The 20,114-nt window shown below is 41.4% G+C and overlaps 1 protein-coding gene and 1 pseudogene across 1 annotated transcript in view; one reads left to right on the forward strand and one right to left on the reverse strand.

Moving 5' to 3' along the window:
- The window catches only part of Nuf2 (NUF2 component of NDC80 kinetochore complex), a 64,510-nt gene that overhangs the window by 43,719 nt on the left and 677 nt on the right, over positions 1-20,114 (reverse strand). The gene's annotated exons all lie outside the window — the stretch shown is intronic.
- The window catches only part of Timm23-ps7 (translocase of inner mitochondrial membrane 23, pseudogene 7), a 76,923-nt pseudogene that overhangs the window by 14,482 nt on the left and 42,327 nt on the right, over positions 1-20,114 (forward strand).

Below are 20,114 nucleotides of genomic sequence, written 5' to 3' on the forward strand. Positions count from 1 at the left end.
ACATCCTCTAACTGTGTGTCTCTATCATAGATTTTTTTTTTCCTGCAAGCATCCAGGTGCATAATTACCAGCCTCACCAGACACAGTAGTCTCTTGGAATCTGATCATTGTTTGGTATGACTAGGTATCTTTGTAGCTATGTTTAAGCACATTGTATCATTCTGCCCCTCCAAACAAGGGCAAAATGCAATCCGAGTAGGCAAGGCTTAGTCGCCAAGTCCATCCATTAATCATGAAAAGCAGAGAAAGGAGACTCAATATGGTCTTATTGGAAGGAACGCATGATGGGTTGGCTTTAAACAGAGGAAGATGTTGGGCAGAGGTCAACATATTATCATAATGATCAAGGTATGCTCAACTTAATCACAGTCTAAGCTCTGCTTCTGCAAGGTGATCTGTACAAGTCCTTCTGCACTTGAGAAGACAGTCTGGCTCCCAAAAGATCAATTCTATTCCACCATGGAGGCTTGTGTTTCTCCCTGAGTAATGACCCTTTACTTTGTCTCTGGAAATCCAAGATGACTCAAGAGGAAAGATTAAGGACAAAGATTTAATCTCTATACCTTCAGGGAAAATAGAGCAAAGAACACCAAATTAAGGCGGAGATGTGAGGCTTTTAATGCTGCTTTTGGTTACCTTATGGGTGGGTCCAGGTGAGGAGTCAATGCCTTCTACCCCCATTTGGCTTTCATATTAGTTCTCTGTACAATGTGTTTGATCATATTTGCCCCCTCCTCTAACTCCCTCCAGATCCCCCCACACTTCTATAACCCACACAACGCTGTGTCTTTTCTTTTCCCCCCACCAAGTGCAATTGTGCTGTCCATATACTTTTGAATGGATGGCCTTCTGGTGGAATGCCATTGATTTACCAGGGATCACATTATTTAAAAAACACAAAACAAAACCAAAAAAACTGATTCTCTTGTGTGGAACTTTGTCCCCTGTCACATCTGGAAAATACTGTTTCCTTTTTATCATTCACAACCACAGGCTCTCAATAATATTTCCATCCCTTCATTGATGCTTTAAAAATATTTTTCCCAATCAAAATAGCTTCTAGGTGTCAGTACATTTTTTTCAACCAAAATAGCTTCTAAGTGTCTGTTTCCAGATAAACATGTTTCCTCCTCTATCCTATGTTCTCCCCATTGCTTATACTCTGTGGAGTACATAAAAAGCATTGTTAAATCAATCACAAAAGAAATTGAAACCTCAAACATGTCATGGTGAGCAGTAGTGGAAATATGGATATATTTCTCTTCCAGATGAACAAATCAAGTTTCCAAGCCAAGTCAGTATGGGTGATTGCTGGAAAAGGAGCATCTCAGGGTCCCACAGACCAGCATAGGAATGCAAAGCCTGAGCAGGGTCATTTTTTTGGAAAGAGGGCACATCAGAGCCCAAAACAGGCTAGTGAACACACATACATCTCCAACAAAGGGGCAACTTTTCAGAGACATTCTTGTATGTCTAAAATTTCTCAAAACAATTCATTCTTCCATCAGGGTTTATAAACATCCAAAGCAGTATATATCTTGTCATTGTGGCTTTTGTACCTTCGTAGTAGGTTATGTTAATCACTTAGGTATTTTACCTGAACAGATTTCTCTTTCCTTAAAAGTAAAAACACAGATATGCATAACTGTACCTTAAAAGGGTCAGCAAGATTGCCCATCAGAAATCCTGGGAGTTGGCCATTTTGGAGGGACAATTATTTCTCTCTGTGTTTTTAGTTTTAAGACAAAATAGTAGGGAAAAAGAGTTCAGTGACTAACATACCTACCCCAAAGGTAAGCAGATAGCTACAAAAAGAAAAAAAGCACTAGGGTGGAAGAGAGAACTGACTCCCAAAAGAAGCACAGAAGCACTGTGGCAAACACACACAGAATCACACAACATATATATATATATATGTATATATATATATATATATAACACATACAGTCGCACACACACTGATATACACATGCAAACATACACATAAGCACACTCACCCACATACACAAACACAGTCACATACACACAAGCATACACACAAGAACACACACTCACACATTCACATACATACAAAAGCTCACACACATATACATACATGCGCAGACACTCATATACACATACACACTTAAAAAGACACACTAATCATACACAAACTCACACACACTCAAATACACACACTCAAAAACACACAGTACACACTCAAACACACACATACACACAAATATATACATATGCACATATATGTACACATGTACACACACAAAGACACTCTCGTGCAGACACACAAAAAATGTATATACACTCACATACATATACACACTCTCACACAAAAACTCAGACATGCATACATACTCACACACTCACACACACGAATCCTCCCAAACACATGCACACACTCACACACACATACACTCACACACACACATACACACACACACAAATACATATTCTAAAAAAAATCTATCCAACAGACACATTTTAGGATATTGTGTTATAGCATCCTGTGGTCAATATTTTGGTGATGTGTTCTGAGACACCTTCATTCCCTTGTCTGAAACAAGATCTGGAGAGCTTAGAAACTATCTCATTAGATTCTTTCGTAGCTCACTGAAATAGATGTTTGTGGAAAGCATGACTTATGAACTGGACTAACATATAAACCAAGTCAAGGAAATCCAGTGCAAGTTTCTAGATACTGGGATCAGCAACACTGAAGGTCAAGTATTGCTCTCGATGTATGTAGCAGGTTCATAGCTGAGCCACTGTGATTTCTCAGTACACTTATCCAGTAGTCCAGATTTGGATTGCCGAGATTCCCAAAAGACATCCTATGTATTCTCAGTGACTGAAAGTAAAAGGACAGGTAAGCGGTTTGAAGAGTCTTAGCTAGTAGAAAAATGGAGCAGCCAGTCCTGTTTACAGATAGACTACAAAACTCCATCAAAGACACAATGAAAATTTTAAAAGTTTACTGTAGTTTTTAACTGAAACATTACTTTTCTCTCCACAGTCACCTCCATTTCTACCGGACGATTAATTTGCAGATAGAATTTCCAGTACTGTTTTTGTACCTTGAAACAAACAGTCCTTGTTTCAAAAATGTCTGGTTAAAGCCTGAATTGGCAAATAGTTCCAAACCCTTTATATGCCACGTTTCACAATCTATGCCTAAATTCAATTTATAAATTTGGAACAATGAGATATTAACATCAATAACTAATAATAAAACAAAATATTTTGTTACATAATCTGGAATTAAAGCCTCTCAAGGTTAGAAAGCCAAGCACTTGCTATCAGTCGTTATGGCGGGGTGACACTTTCTTTTTACTTTACTTTATGTCTACTTTACTTCTGTGAAAAAAGATACTTAGTACTTTTTTCTTTTTATTATTAGTATTTTTTTTTCTGGAGCTGGGGACCGAACCCAGGGCCTTGCGCTTGCTAGGCAAGCGCTCTACTGCTGAGCTAAATCCCCAACCCCTAGATATTTTCTTTATTTACATTTCAACTGTTACCTCCTTTCCTGGTTTCACCTCAAGAACCCCATATCCCACCCCCTTCCCCTGGCTTCTCTGAGGGTGCTCCCCACCCACTTACCCACTCCCTCTTGCCTCCCTGCCCTGGCATTCCCCTACACTGGAACATCAAGCCTTCACAGGGCCAAGGGCCTCTCCTCCCATTGATGCCCAACAAGGCCCATCCTCTGCTCCATATGCAACTGGAGCTATGGGTTGCTCCATGTGTACTCTTGGGATGGTGGTTTAGTCCCTGGGAGCTCAGGGCATTTGGTTGGTGGATATTGTTGTTCTCCCTAAAAAGTGATGGATGAGACTGGAGAGATGACTCAGTTAAAGAGGACTTGCTGCGTTTTTGGAGTACTTGGGTTCAATTCTCACCACCCACATGGTTTCAAGGGCTATGATGCCTTCTGACCTCTGGGGACACTGTACATAGAGTGTGCTATGCAGAAATATGTGAAGTCAAAACACCAATATACACAAAATAAGTATGAAAATAAAAGGATTGTGGTGAGAAGGCCCAGGAGGTAAATGTGCTTGCTCGATACAAACAACTGGAGTGTGGACTCCAGGATTCCTGTAAGTTGTCCTCTGACATTTCTTTCTCTGTCTCTGAGTCTCTGTCTCTCTCTCTGTGTCTCTGTCTCTCTCTCTGTGTCTCTGTGTCTCTGTGTCTCTGTCTCTGTCTCTCTCTCTGTCTCTCTGTCTCTCTGTCTCTCTGTCTCTCTGTCTCTCTCTCTCTCTCTCTCTCTCTGAAATATAATGAAGCATTCAATATCAGCCAAGTATTCTTGTCTCTGAATGTAAAGACAGAGTAGAGTAGTGTATAACAAAATTCTTAAAAAGTAACTAGGCAGTTGAAGGGCCAAAGTTATGTTTTATGTTTTAAATTATTATGCTTACAAGATTGATAAAACAAAAATTCCTTTAACCTGTAAGCCCTATCTGTCTAAGGACAGACGACTTCCTGGAACACTGGGGGCTATTCATGCAAGATAGCAGGCCACGTGTTTTCACTTCTGCAGACACATGCACAGGATGTGCTCGCTCATCTAGAGAGCTATGTAGGTACAAAGGACACCAGGTTCCCCACAACTGGACAAAAGTGGGAAGTCCATAGCCTTATTGGGTTTGCCTTTATAGTGTTTGAGTAACATACTCCACAGCCATTCTCTGGGAATCCCAGGTATGAACCCAGCCGATATTCATTGTCCTGGCTAACATTTAATAAAGCTTGCTTCATATTTTACTCATAAATTATGGTAGTGGTCTTATTTCCACTTGGGGATATTAAAAGTAGTATCAGCAAACTATTTTTTTGTCATGGGATCTGGATACAGAGTAGATCATTGTATAACCTCCTTCAAAGGAGAGAGGAACAACTTGTGTCTAGCCACCAGGGAGCTCATGTGGTGTTTATCTTTAAATTCTCAGGAGAAAGATGGCCCATCTGCCATCTAATAAAAATGAGGAAGATAATAGTTCTGACTTGTAATACTATTTTTAGAGTTAAACAAATTGGACCATGTAATTTGCTTAAAGCCAGGCCTAACAGGCAGGAATCATTTTGTGAATCACAGCTGTTATTTCGTGAGTCCATCTGTTAAACTGGTACGTGGATAAAACAATGCTTGCACACATTACTCCTCCCAGCCCTCACAGACACATATGTATATGCATCAGCCAACAAAGGATAGTATGGTTCTAAAACAAGTGGCCATCCATGTCTTGGTTTGTTTCATTCATTCATTCATTCATTCATTCACTTTACATCTCCATCCCTCCTCTCCTCCTAGTCCCACCGTTACAAATCCTCTCTGCATTACTCCTCTTTTTCTCCTCAAAGTGAGGGAATCCCCCTTGGGTACCATCCCTCCCTGGGACACCTGTTGCAATAGGCCTAAGTACATCCTTGCCCACTGAGACCCAACCAGGTAGTCTAGGTAGAAGAATGGGACCCAATGGCAGGCAGCCTCATCAGACAGCCTCTGCTCCAACTGGTAGGAGACGCACATGAAGACCAAGCTGCACATCTGTTACAAATGTGTAGGAGGCCTAGGTCCAGCCCCTACATGCTCTTTGGTTGGTGCTTCAGTCTCTGTGAGCCTCCACAGGCATAGGTTAGTTGACTCTGGGGTATCCTTGACCCCTCCAGCTTACTCAATTCTATCCTCCACTCATCCACCAGACCCCTGAGCACCATCTGATGCTTGGCTGTGGGTTTTATATCTGTTTCTATCAGCTGCTAGATAAAACCTCTCAAGAGAGAGTTATGCTAGGTTTCTGTTTGCAAGCATAATGGAGTATCATTAACGGCGTCCAGGATTGGCCATTTTACATGGGATGTGCTTCCAGTTGGGCCAGTCATTGGTTGGCCCTTCCCTCAATTGCTGCTCTATCTTTATCCCTATGTATCTTGTAGGCAGGACAAATTTTTGGTTGAAGGTTTTGTGGGTGGATTGATATCCCCCTCCCTCCATTGGAATTCCCAACTGATCGCAGGAGGTGGCCACTTCAGTCTCTATATTTCCTGCTGTCTTGGCTAGTGTCACCCCCATAGACTCCCCAGAACCTTCCCACCCCAGGTCTCCAGCTAGCCCCACCGATGCCCCCACCCATTTCCATTCTCACTCCCAGCCTTCCCCTGCCTCTCCCCACCGCACCTTACACAAATACATTGTACAAAGTTTGCCATTTTTAGGGCCATTCTTATTATAAATGTTTCCAGTTGACTGGCAGCCCAGGGTATCAGATCTAACCTTTGCTCTGTGAAACTGTAAGAGAGAAATCAGGGAAAGCAGCTTTCATTACGCTTGAAATCCTATCTTGGTTTCTCAAAATATGAAGTCGCAATACCTTCTGACACTGTTGAAAACTTCCTTTATGTGCATACGAACAACAGATTTCTCAGACATGGTCAGGTGAGAAGAAAATATAATGTTAATATAAGATTTGTTGTAGGAGAATAAATAAGCTTCTGCTGGCAACAAATGAAGGCATAATTCAATCATTCCAAAGAAAGATCTCTATAAATACATTGGGATGCCTGGCTTCATGAACAATAAATTTTAGGCGGCTCCTGGCAAGCCCTGGACAATATTTTTGTGAGACAGTTTAGAGTCACACTGGGCCAGAAGATAATGAAATTATATAATTAGAATTTTTTGTCAGGGAGAAGCCTAAAAGATCTATTAGCCAAACCATAGCATCTCACAGTATAAAAAAGAAATCAGATTCAGAAAGATTAAGCTTTTAAGGACCTTATTACATTGAGTCACCATTGTCAAAGAAAAAGAAAGCAGTGATACTCGTTTAAGGGAGACGTTAGTGAGGACCATGATGCTACATAGAGGGACTACTGATGTGGGTCCTCGCAGCTGGGGACAGTGGGCTTAATCTAAATACAGTATAGAGGTAGGCGGGGATTTATAGTAAGGAGTAGGTGGGGGAGGGGTGGACACCTAAGGGGTATGGGAAATTATGAGTCAAACAAACCAAGGGGAATCTTGATAAACAGTCTGTGGTGGTCAGATAGTACTCTGGGGACAGCGAAACATAGAAATTCAGTCAGATTTCAAAGATGGGATTCCTGGCTAAAATGACTTAGTAGAGTTCTTCTACTGAAAGTGGATACAGGGAAGTACACGGATTAACCTGGTGGAAGACACACGGCCTGACTAAAGTTTGGCCAAGTACAGACTCTCTGATGCCAAAACTGCAGTTGACTTTGGAGCAACACAGAGTAAGCACCTGCTGATAAGGGACACAGAGGCTTGGGACAAAGAGGGTATAAGGCAAATCTGACTTTACATTTTACCATCTAATTAGAGAGTCTTACATTCCATGTATCCCATGGTTTTAAATTTCTAGTAGGAAAAAGGCAAGGTTAAAAAACAAGTAAAATAATACTTGAGTACATACTTTTAAGTACTAAGATGTATGAATTCCCCTACATAGATACTCTACAGCCTTTACAGGGGAAGGTGCTACAAGAATTGACCACACTCAGATATCTTTCAAGAACATTCTAGAAAAGATAAATGATTGGACAAAGACACAGGGTATTATGTGTATGGGAACAAACAACAAAAAATTGATCTGATATCTACCAAAAACCTTAATACATTTTCTAGATTGACACTAAATAAGTGATTTTCACTTAGGAGAGTAATCAGAAAACAGGGAGGGTCTGTTTTAGAATTCTAGCTACAGTGACAAACTAAAGTCTCCCCTCTGAGAAATACACTGAGAATAATAGCCACGCAAAGGCAATCCACTCAGTCCTGTAACATTCAGAGAAAACATGAAAGCGCTGTGCAGCACGAGACCATATGTGCAGAGCGGTTGTCAGCAGACCCCACCAGGACAGTTCCCCGAGCTGCAGATAGAGAATGAATTATCTGTTAATCAGAATAATATTAGAGGAGTCGGGTGAGGTGGGATACACAACGTCTCTCCAATCCAAAAGGCAGGAGGAAGCGGTGTGTGGGTACTTGCTCCAAAGGACTTAGAAGGGATTCTCAGAAACCCTGTCTTTGTAGTCCCCAGCTGTAACATGTAATCCACAGACCTGGACCAAACAAGTCCATTTCAAAGATCAGAGTGTATAACCATTTTATTTGACATTTCCCACTGTATAAACTTATTTATGAAGTAAAATGCTCAGTCCTGGATCATCTTGGGATTCCTTAAGCCTGCCACTCAAGAGGACTGAAAACCAGTCAGAAAGCATAAGAGAGATGAAGGAGGGACAGGTCAGGGCTGGGGAGTGTTTTTACTGGGACCATGTCTGCGGTAAGGATCTGTCGGGGACTAGGGCTGAACACAGAGACTGTTCTTAGATTTGTTTTGACCCAGTTCTCTTCATAGAGGAACTGCCTGAGGAAGGCAAGGCAGAGGGAACCTGGGACAATCACAGTTTCAGTATGAGACATTAATTTTTCACTTAGAGGAAAGAAACAAAAACGATGATGTTGTAAGAACAATGAAACTGAAGATTTCGTGAAAAAGAAGTCTGAGACAATAGGTTCATTTAGCTGAGGTAATGCCTCCATTTGACCCTTCCTTTTCCTCACAGGGATCTTATCCCCAACACTGCTTTCACACATAATAGATTACCTCCTCAAAAATTTATAAATAGCACCGAGAATGTGTCTAATTACTATAGAAGTGAAAGTAAAAGGGACAATGGGTACTCTTTCCTCAGAAAAGCAGAAGGCATAAAAATTCAATTCGTATGTGGTCCTGCAGGTGTGAGCTAAAAAAATAAAGAGACATTAAAGACAATGAAAGCTGGGCTTGCAGAGATTCAAGGAAAGAAAAGGAAAGGGACAAAGAAAACCTCATTCCTCATAAAGTTAAAAAAAAACTCTGCGATATCTCTGAGTCACTTTTTAAAAATATGATTATTGGTATGAAGAGCAGGCTTGGTAAAATACGGTCTTGCAAAACAAGAAAGAATGAAAGGAAAGGTAATTAGGGAGATTATTTTGAAGATTACATTAATGACATCTAATATGACTAATAACTAAGAAAAAAGAGGAACAGAAAATAGGGTAAAATAGTGGGTCAATTAATTTAGTATATATAATATAACATATATATACTATAACATAAATAATGAATTCAAATATGTACATACATGCATGTGTGTATATACATGTGAAAACATTACTCATAGTAGCTCTTGTGTTTTTTCAAGGAAAACAAACACAAAAAACAATAGGGAAGTGACTAAGCTTGCAGGAAAGAGGGAAAGACAAAGACTTAATGGTGACATCTGGAACATGGACTGTCCATTCATAACATTATCCATATCCTGGTCAGATTGGAGGAGCCTTTGAATAGCAAAGAGTGAGCTAGGCCTCACCCAATCACACGTCATTGGTGGACAGAACTGGTACAGACACACAGAAGAGCGTGGGAAGGTTTGGTGGTCCACTGAAGTGAAGCAAGACATGCAAACAACCCACCTGTGGAGTTCATTCTCCAAGTCTGACATGTGGTTGCTGACATGAACCAGCCCTCTGACAAACTAGAGATCTAACAATTCAACTCAGCGCTGCCATTATCTAGAAAACCCCAGCATCAATCCCTACAAACTGAAGGGCCCACGCACCCAAGACTGTCCCCGATTCAAATTCCAGTTGTAGATTCTAGGCCACCAGTGCTTGTGATCAATCAGCTATATATTCAGGGTTCCCAAAGACCCTGTCTTCATAATCAACAATCTGTTAGATTGGCCTAAGGATCTAGATTTACCTACCAGTTTGTTACAAAGGGATCCAAGCTCAAAAGCTTCTGTACTGGGGGGAATTGGGGTGTGCCCTTTCCTGACATATGGGTGCATTCACCAAGCCAGATCTCTGGATTGCATTATTCAACACATTTTATAGACCTAAGCTCAGGCCTCTTGCCCCGCTCATTTCCCATGAATGGATGGATGAGGCTGAAAGTTCCAGTCTTCAAATTGCTTGTCCTTTTGGATAACCAGCCCCACCTTAAGGTTTTCTAGAAACCATGTATCACCGCATTAGTGGACACTCAGCTGTGATCTCCAAGATGGGCTTTTTATGGATGGCAAAGGTATATTCTATACTAAGGGAAGTCTAAGGGTGTGGGCAGTCTGTGCTAGGCGTTATGGAAAAAAAAAATTTTTAAGTATTATTCTCATCAACCCGCAAATAAGTCTATGATCAAAAATTGGGAAATTTGATTGGCTTCTGGGATTTAAGTCGATCTTTGGTTCAACACTTACGTTGTATAGCAAAAAGCAGTAAGGAGACAGCTTGAATATCCTATGGTGTGACCAACTGCCTTCTGGTCATATCCAAGACAGTCTCACAGGAGGGAATTTCACACCTGGTACTGTATAATCCTAATCAAAACCCCATGGCTGAGAGGTAGGTCCTAGGGTACTACAGGTTATTGCTATTTTGCTCAATGGTCATTTATGTTTATACCCCTAGACCTGGGTTGCTCTTGTCACATTGATCAGAGAAGCTTCTTTTATGCAGCGGGCAGCAGTTAGTACAAAGACACATAATTAGGTAAAACGTTGAGAGTAAGAGACAGTGTTCATCCCTAAATGAGATGTTTTCATCAACCTATACCACTTACCCCATCAAGGATCAGAGTACCACAGAGGAAGAGGTAGAGAGAATGTTAAGAGGCACGTTTAAGAGAGCTGCAGATATGCTGTCCTCTGTCCATGACTAGACCACTGTGCTCACAAACCAACAGCAGCTCTGGTCACTTGCACCAGGATAATTCAGTCCAAATTTCCACAAAGATCGGGTAGGTGATCTCCAGCCACTACATGATTCCGAAGAGCCATTGACAGTAGACAGTTGATAGGGAAGGGATAATCATCGTTAATGAGGATGTGGCCACTGGTAGAATTCTCATCCTCCAGTGGAAGGCCCTACACCTATGCACAGAAAGAGGAAGACATGAGGGACTTGGGAGGGGGAAGTGCTGGAGGGATATGGAGAATGTCGATGGAGAGAAGTTGGGTGAGGATAAGATCACAGTGCATTGTATCCAACTGTGAAATTCGCCAGAATATAGAATGTTTGTATTAAGTAAAAAGGGAGCTCCAAATAGCACGATGAATCTCAGCTTGCAACAACGAAAACAGTGAGGAAAATTGTGGGATGATGTCATACAGGTACAAGATAGAAGGAGGCTTGTCATTGGATGAGAAGGAAGAATGGTTGGGAGAAAAGTTTGAGGGAAGAGGAGACTGGAAAGGAAAGGAGGGAGAGACTGGAGGAGAAGCTGCTGAGAGAACATGGAGGTGGATGTTAAGATTCCACTCTGTGTATTTACAGGTTGTTATGAATATTCTTAAGGGATGGATGTGTATAGGGCTTTGTATATTTAGGTGGGCAATTATATCTTATCTATTGGATCAGAGGTTATTCTTCTGTGTGTTCTTTCTTGTGGAGAATTGAGTTTTGGAGAGTGTGTGGCGGCAGAGACACTGGGTTGCCACGGAGTTGGGATGTGTGTTTCGGGCAAGATATCTAGCAGATTATCTTGAGGCACCGTGGTGCTGGATCTAGTGGAGGGTAAAAGACAGCCATTTAATATAATTTTACAACAACAGAAAATTAAAAAGAAATACTTGCGTACTTGAAAAATGACTAGTACTGAACATACCTAGTCTTACAAGTCAGCACAAGAAGGTAACTGGTTAAAATTTCAAATGCACAAAACATCAGGCACACTGTTCCCCGAAGATGACAATTAGATAATATCTTCCCATTATCAGTCCCCAGGGAAATACAATAGAATGTTGCTACACAGATGGCTGTAATCACAAAGGCAAGATGAAGCGCTGGTGAGGAACTGGAGCATAGGGAAGCTACATGCACTGTTGGGAGAAATGTGAAATACCGGGACCACCTTGGGAAACAGGCAGCCTCCTACAATAATTTATTTTCCCTCTATGACCTAGCAGCAACACCCTTAGAAATCTAAATTCGAAAAATGAAAGGACAGTCAAGCACAGACCACGAGAATACGCATAGCATCGTGGTCCATAACAGCCTCAAAGGAGGAACAGTCTAATTGTGCATCCGCTGATATTAAAGATTGGTGTCTACGTACAAAGGAATAGCATTCAGTAGGAGACAGGAAAGGTGTGATAGCTACCATGACATGGATGTCTGTCAATTCAAGTCCTCCTAACAAGATGCCAGAGACTGAGTGGTTCGAACTATAGACAATTCTTTCCCATAGTCCAAGAAGGGAGCATGGCAGACTCCATGTGCAATGAGGATCGGTCGTCTTCTTGGTAGAGAACCATTTCCTCAAAGCCTAGCATTGCATGAAGAGCACACTTTAGTCTTTTTCTCTCGTAAGAAGTCTAAGATTCAGGGTACTCTGAGCATCTGTGTCCGATCCTGTACTACCTTTCAGTTTTCTCATTTAGATTTCTCACAGTGGTGCTGCTAGGTCATGTGGTGGAATCAAATTATTTTTGCAAGCTACCTCAAGGATTGCCCAAAGCTAATTGCTTCCCCAAAGGTCTTCCTCCTAACATCATTCTAGTGGAGGTTGGGGTGTCAGTACAGTGAGTTTAGGAGAGAGAATATTTAGTGAATTAACCTTGGAAGAACTAGATGCAACCAGATGCAAAAGGCTGCATGTTCCAGGCTTCCGCTTCAATGAACTGACTAGAGAAAGCAGCCTCTCAGAGGAACAAACAGTGGTTGGCTGGAGCCTGGCTGAACGGAGCTTGTGGAACCGGGCCCTGGTAGTAACTGCATATGTTTGTTACAGAAGGGACAGAGAGAAAATTTTGAGTAGTTCTAAAATTTCTAGTAATCGCAGAACTATAAATCACTGAATTATATGTTTGCAGTGGATAAAATGCATATACTCTTAAGATTAAATCTTAAACTGTCTATTTTTTAAAAAAAAATTTTCCCACAAGGCCTGGGAGAAACCAAAGTCTCCAGAGAAGTCTGACTTTGTATATTTGGATAAAAGAAATTCTTTTCTTTTCTCATCGTCTGACTTGATTAACTCTGTTTGCAGAGAAATAAGTTTATGGGAAATTTAAATGCTTAGTTCCCTGGAGGATTTCTGAATTTTCTGCTGTCCCCGGAGGAGCTGTCTAAACAGCATGTGTGAATTTCATTAACAAATGAAAAACCGAAGAATTTCCTAAACTGCTCTTCCTGAATAACTTACCAGCACTTCAGGGTATTTTTTCCTATAGTCTCTCTCTTCTCAACAGGTACTCACTTTCCAAACTGTCCACAGAGTGACTATGGGACCACAAGGTACTTGTGAGTTCTTTTAGCTAAGAACTACACTGCTGATGCAAACGATGGGGCTGGAGACATGGTTCAGGGCTGTGGGGCTTGCTCCAGTTCACGAGACCCTGTATTCTCTTTTCTCAACGTGAAAAATGGACAACAAATATGCCTGAGTCAGAGGCAGTAACTCCAAGTACTTTTACCTCCATTAAATCCCGATTATATAGTAATTCATTAGAGCTTAATTATACAGATTCCCTATTTAATTGATTAGCTTGAGTATAAGTTCCTTTTCAGTTCACTTAACAGGATTTTCTTTTTCAGACAGAGTCTCATTCCTTACCCACTGGCTAACCTGGATCATGCTATGTAGGTCAGGCTGGTCTTTTACCCAAAAGGGATCTGCCTTTCTCTTTCTCCTGAGGCCTGAGAGTAAAGGTGTATACAACTATGTCCATCCAACATGAAGGCTTTCATATAATATCAATATATAAATTTATATTAATTCCTTCCATTAAGGGAACAAAACAATTATTCTATGGAAGTGGAGAATCAGGCAATTTCATACACATGTAGAAAAGTGATTGGATTATCTTAAAATTATACTCTAAACAAAAATGAAGCAGAGATTAATGGTAGATCAGAAAACTCTCAGGGTCCTTTCTGTCTTGTTAGTAATGATTGGGATTGCGGGTGTTTGAAATCTTTAGTTTTCTCCTCTTCACACAGTGAGTGGAGTTAGTCATAACATAATAGTTACAATGGTCCTGCTGTGCTGAAGGAAAAAAGAACAGAAAGTGAACACGTAGCCTCATTTAACATCTCGGGTCCTGCAGCAAATGGCTGGATCTTTACACGAATAATTTACGTTTCCCCGTCTTCAGTTCCAAACTGACTCAGGACCAGAAGCAGTCAAAGCTGGCTGAGGAATCCTGATCTCAGGAGAACTCAGGGGTGAATCACTGCCTCCTTCTGTCTCACTCCATTCTAGTCAGGAAACTCTTCATATAGCTGTCATAACTGGCCTCCTGAGTGTTTGATAGATATCTCAGCCCTTTTGTGGGCTTGCTTTACCGGCTATAGAGCAATGGGAAAGTTGGGCATTCTTTTGCGTTTTTGCATCACTTCACCAGCTGTTCACTGAGTAAATTCCCCCCATGAATTCAGTATCCTCACAAAGACGGGGCTTTAGAGGCCTAGGTCTAAGTAATGTCAGAGCATTTAGAACAGCATTTAGAATAGTTTCCGGTTGGGAAACAGATAGCCAATTTAATTTCCTCAGACATGGGGCCCTAAAAATTTCTTTTAAAGGTTGCCTCACTCCATGCATGTATCTGTATGCATGGATACTTGGCTCTCCTCATTTCCATGCACAGAGGCAAGCAGACTGCCTTCTCACATCCACTCAGACCCAATCCTGAACAAATGTTGAAATATGTGAACGCATTATTTGGACACCACAACTCAGATTATCCCAGAAGGCAGTCCCTTTCTACCCCATGCCTCTCTCTGTGAACAGGTACAAATGCATTATCAAGAGAGAAAACATCTAAGGACCAAGATTAGGTCCACTGATCTTCTTTTACTTTTGGGCAAGGTCTCACTATGTAGCCCAGGCTGGCTCCTGGCCCAGGACCTTCCTGCATCAATATTCCTAGCATTGCGATTATTGTACTCAATGTTTAGCAACCACAGGTTTAGCAACTCCACTGACTTTTAATATGTTACCTTGCTTAGGTCAAGCTTCAATGGATGCCCATTAGACAAGCACGAACCCAGATGAACAAACCCAAGCAACCTTCTCTAGCTCCAGCTGGATTTCGTGTTAACATTCTTTTATATGTAGGCACAAGCACAATACTCACAAATACTATGTATATTCCTTCATTTTCAGGAATAGTAACAGCACCATATATCACTAAACATTTATACATTTGTGTTGTATTCCATTTTTTCCAGAAGTAGTTTATCTTTAAGATCTCACTTGGTCCTTCTCAGAGGCACCACTCTCTCTTAAGGAGGCGGTTGGTGTTGTGTGCCTATGGTAAAAGCAGGAAGGATGCACTGTTTGAAAGTCAAGTATTGATCATGTATCTTTTATTTTTTACCTATGATATTGTTTGAAAATGTACCTGACCACATATGGTCAGAGCGGACGTGCCACTGTGCGTCATGAAGAAACTATCTTCACAGATTTCTAGAAATTCAAGCCACAGATTCTAGAGGGACCATAGAGGGGCCCACCCAGAGCCTGTGCTGTGGTTATCTCAGGAAAAAAATTGACAGATGGCTTAGGTATCCTACAAAAGTTTAAGACTGTGCCTACATTTTTAAGGCTGTGGACTGGGATAGTGGTTCTTAAAAGCTACAATCTTGCCCCAAGATGCCTTGCTGGAGTATCAGCATGGTGTGCACTGTCTAAGAAAGTACCTAGTTGAACAAGGTATGTTGGCATATACTTGTAAACCCAACACTTAAGAAGCGGGATGATCACAAGTTTGAGACTAAACTAGTCTCAAACAAACAGATAGGGGGTTGGGTTTTATTTAACAAAGTCTGCATGTGGGTGGTTTGCTTTCTTTGGGAGTTAACTAGTAATATATGTGGCAGTCTTTCCAGTATCAAAGCCTCAAACGCCAGAGCATCAAAGACACACAATCAATACTGGCCCTTATTAATTCACTTAACACTTGGGCCTTCTGTTTCCTTGACCACACAACGAAGGGATTATATGGAGTAACCTTTAATGTCTCTTAACACACTCTGGATCTAAAGAAAATGCTTCTCGGCTCCAATGTTACAGGCCTCAAGATTTATTTTTATGATGATGAAGAATAATCACAGTTAAACCGGGACTTCTAATCTGGAGAGTAGTGTTTATGTCTGGGTCGGCCATTGTTTTGTTAAAAAGAGATAAGCCGACAGCTTTACAACCAAAGCACTTAGTGTCATTTACACACTTCTTCCTTAATGGGATTTTAACAGATAAGACAAGTGAGTTATCTAGAAAACTCTGGGAAGTCCAGGGAATGACGAAGATGTCTGACGGATGTCATTAAAACAATGAGGATGAAAAGCAGCTGGATTTGAGTCCCAGCCCAACCCAGGCTCCATGAGACCCTACCAAAAGAAAGAAAGAAAGAGAGAGAGAGAGAGAGAGAGAGAGAGAGAGAGAGAGAGAGAGAAGAGGAGGGGAGGGGAGGGGAAGGAAGGAAGGAAGGAGGAAAGAAAAGAAAGAAAGAAAGAAAGAAAGAAAGAAAGAAAGAAAGAGGACAGGAGAGGAGGGAAGAAAGAAAGAAAGAAAGAAAGAAAGAAAGAAAGAAAGAAAGAAAGAAAGAAAGAGGACAGGAGAGGAGGGAAGAAAGAAAGAAAGAAAGAAAGAAAGAAAGAAAGAAAGAAAGAAAGAAAGCAAGCAAGCAAGCAAGCAAGCAGACAGGAGAGGAGGGAAGAAAGAAAGAAAGAAGAAAAAAAAGAAAAAAGAAAGAGGGGGAGAGAAAGAATGGGTAAGGAAAATAAGCTTAGAGCTTAGACGACAGCAATAAAGATATAAATTGTTTTATGTGAATAAACCACCAGACATAGAAGAGAAAAAGAAATTAATACTGATCTGGAGAAGAAAGATCTTCCTTCTCCCTTGTCTAAGCACCCGGTAGTGTGTGGCTGTAACTCCAGCACTTAAGGGCTGCGACAGGCAGATTCTGAGTTGGAAGTCAGCATGGTTACGTAGTGAAGCCCTGTCTCAAGACAACACAACACAAAACAAATACTAACAAATCAATATGAAAACAGATGTGTAGATGACATGGGTAACTATGAATTTGAATAAATTATAAGTCTGTAGGCTAGAGGTAGATGCTAAGTTACCCCATAAACCTAAGGCGTGTGTAGTCATCAGTTTCTATCTCAGAAGCGAGGTTATCCCAAGGCCCAGGTTCAACTACTTGTTTGGATTGTTGATGGGGAAGGACTTAGGATCGAAGAGGTGAAGATTAGATTGTTGGACAGGTATCTGTATTGGGCAACCATTGGTGATCTTGGCAGAAACTGGGGGAAACCAAAGACTGTGAGTCACACAGAGAGTTTAAGAATGACAGATAAACAGTGTACATAATGAACACATGAGCTTTTGTTCAATCCACAGTTCACACAGTGTTATTATTAGATGAGATTTCACTTAATCCTTATAGCCGATGAGGTAGACATGACCATTCATGTAATTAAGTAGTCAAAGAAAGTGAGATTTAAACCGGTATGTCGCACCAAAGCACTTTGCCCGTGGGTGATGGAGTTGGTCCTCCTTTCCTGACTATTGATCTCAAGTTCTTTCTAGAATAAAGCACCCTCATTGTTGTGATATGATTTTACCCCCTTGGAAACACTCCTGCGTGTGACACCAAGTCTATGATGCTTAACAAAAAATATAATCGTGTGAAGTGTGAGGTTAGGTAAGTGGCTCTTTCCCAGGATCCTTGGGTTGAAAGGAAGAAGGTATTCCCCTCAGCCCATGCCAAAGACAACAAAAGGCCTATGCATACACATCAGGCAACACTCTCCTCAGCTGCTCAAGGGGAAATGTAGGAGCTTCTTGACCTATTAATTATTTATCTATTTACTATTACTGTTTCTGTTTTGGTTTGGTTTCTCAAGAGGGACTTCTGTACCCCAGGCTATCTTCAACTCCCTATGTAGCTAAGGCTTGCCTTGGACTCCTGATTCTCATGCCTGTGCCTCCTGAGAGCTGGGATTACAGCTGCATATCATTACTGGTATCTTGACATTCGTAACTGACCTCAGTTAGAGCTGGGCAAGAGGTGAAGTAAAGAGGGTCAGGAAGTAAAGTACGGAATATAAATCACGATATTTAAAATAACCAGAGAAAGGTGGAGACCTCAGGTTTTACTGTTTATATCTGTCCCATGATTGGTACATCTTTTCAATAACAAAGTTGTCAATATTTCTTCAGAGAAAATCTTTTTAAAGTACTATTCCTTTTGGATACAGAGCCAGAATGCCTGTTGTTAGGCAACATTAAGATCAGTCGTTAATTTTTCTGTTTGACTCAACAAAGCTATTAAGCAAAGAACAATCAAACACCCAGCAACAAAAACAAGCAGAAAGTAGAATTAAACCTTCCATCCCTTTTCCCTATGATGCTTTCCCCCTAGATTCTTCTTGAGAGCGACGGTGAAGGAACAGGATTCAGCAAGGTTCATCTTTGGGTTGGGAGTGGCTAGAGATTCACCTCTAGTCACAGAGCCTAAGCAATGACTGTTGCTCAGAAATTGTAAAGAAGTTATGCTTAGATTAATCTATCATTGAAGAAATACCCAGAAGGAGAAAAACACACGGTGATAATAATATCTTCAGATACCTAAAACCATTGCTAAAGAGACTCAAACTGAAAAAGAAATGAATTTAAGAATGTGAAGAGACAGCACCCTTAGATGCAGACAGGGACAAATAGTCTAAGAAGACATCAGGGAAGGGTTTTTCTTGTAAGATTCCCAGTGGAAACATGGCTGTGCTTGTCCTCTGAGAGGCTCTACCCAGCAGCTGACTCAGATCCGGACCCCCACAGTCAAATGGTGGATGGAGCTTGGGAACTCTTATGGAAAAATAAGGGGAAGGATTGTGGGCCCAAAAAGGATAGGAACCCCACAGGAAGACCAACAGAGTCAAGTAACCTGGATTCTTGAGGCGCTCAGAGACTGAGCCACCAACCAAGAAAATGCTCAGGCTGGACCTAGGCCTCCCTACACATATGTAGCAGATGCATTGTTTGGTCTTCATGTGGGTTCCAGACAACTGGAGCACGGGGGCTATGCCAAAAGCCATTGCCTGCCTGTTCTTCCAGCTGGGCTGCCTTTTCTGGCCTCAGTGGGAGAAGATGTGCTTAGCCCTGGAGGGATTTGATGTACCAGGGTAGGGGGATACCCAGGGGAGAAGAGGAAGAGGAAGAGGAGGGGGGAAGAACTGTGATCGGAAGAAGGGCAGTGAGTGGGATGTAAAGTGACTATATTAAAAAATAAAAAAAGACTGACAGACTTTTGGAAAAAGTGGATCACAGGAGGGAAGCTAGGAAAAAAAAGAGAGAATAATAAATATCAAATAAAAAGGAAATGCTGAGCAACATACTTCCATTTCAGACATCATGATAAGGATGTTTGGTGCAGCAACGATGTCTTCTGAGATTACTTGTCTTGCTAGTGTGGGTTTATGTGGGAATAGGGACGCAGCCTGGAAATGAACTGTATCCAGGTGCCACCTGAATAAGCTGATGTAATGACTTTCTTCTCCCTGCCTACTGCGGCACTCTTCCCGCTCAATGGGTCAAAGGTGAGAGAGAACTTTGATATCAATAGAAGTTACATAAAACAACTCCATGGGGGCTGGAGAGATGGCCCAGTGAGTAGGACTATTTATGCACAGACAAACGGATCTGAATTCAGGTCCTACCATCTATGTGGGAGAGCAGGGTGTCGTCATGGAAACCTGTAACCATAGCTCTGTGAAAACTAGAGGCAGGAGGATTCCTGGGCCTTGCTGGATACCAGTCAAGCTCCAGGTTCAGATAGATTCTGTCACCCAGGAGCCAGGTATTGATGAGAGAGCAAAATGTCTAAGGCTCATCTCTGGCCTTTGCAAAGTATTCCCAGGCACACATATTCCCACATCCGTGCATACACATACAAAGAGGCTCAACACTGAGTGTGATCCCAGTATTCCATTAACACAAATTATCACTGTCATTGGAACAACAAAAGAAGTAGGGGCACCTATAAATTATATGGTGGAAACTACGGTGGTGATGGTGGTCCTCAGAGTA

This window comes from Rattus norvegicus, chromosome 13, assembly GCF_036323735.1.
Source record: "Rattus norvegicus strain BN/NHsdMcwi chromosome 13, GRCr8, whole genome shotgun sequence".
Lineage (NCBI taxonomy): Eukaryota > Metazoa > Chordata > Mammalia > Rodentia > Muridae > Rattus > Rattus norvegicus.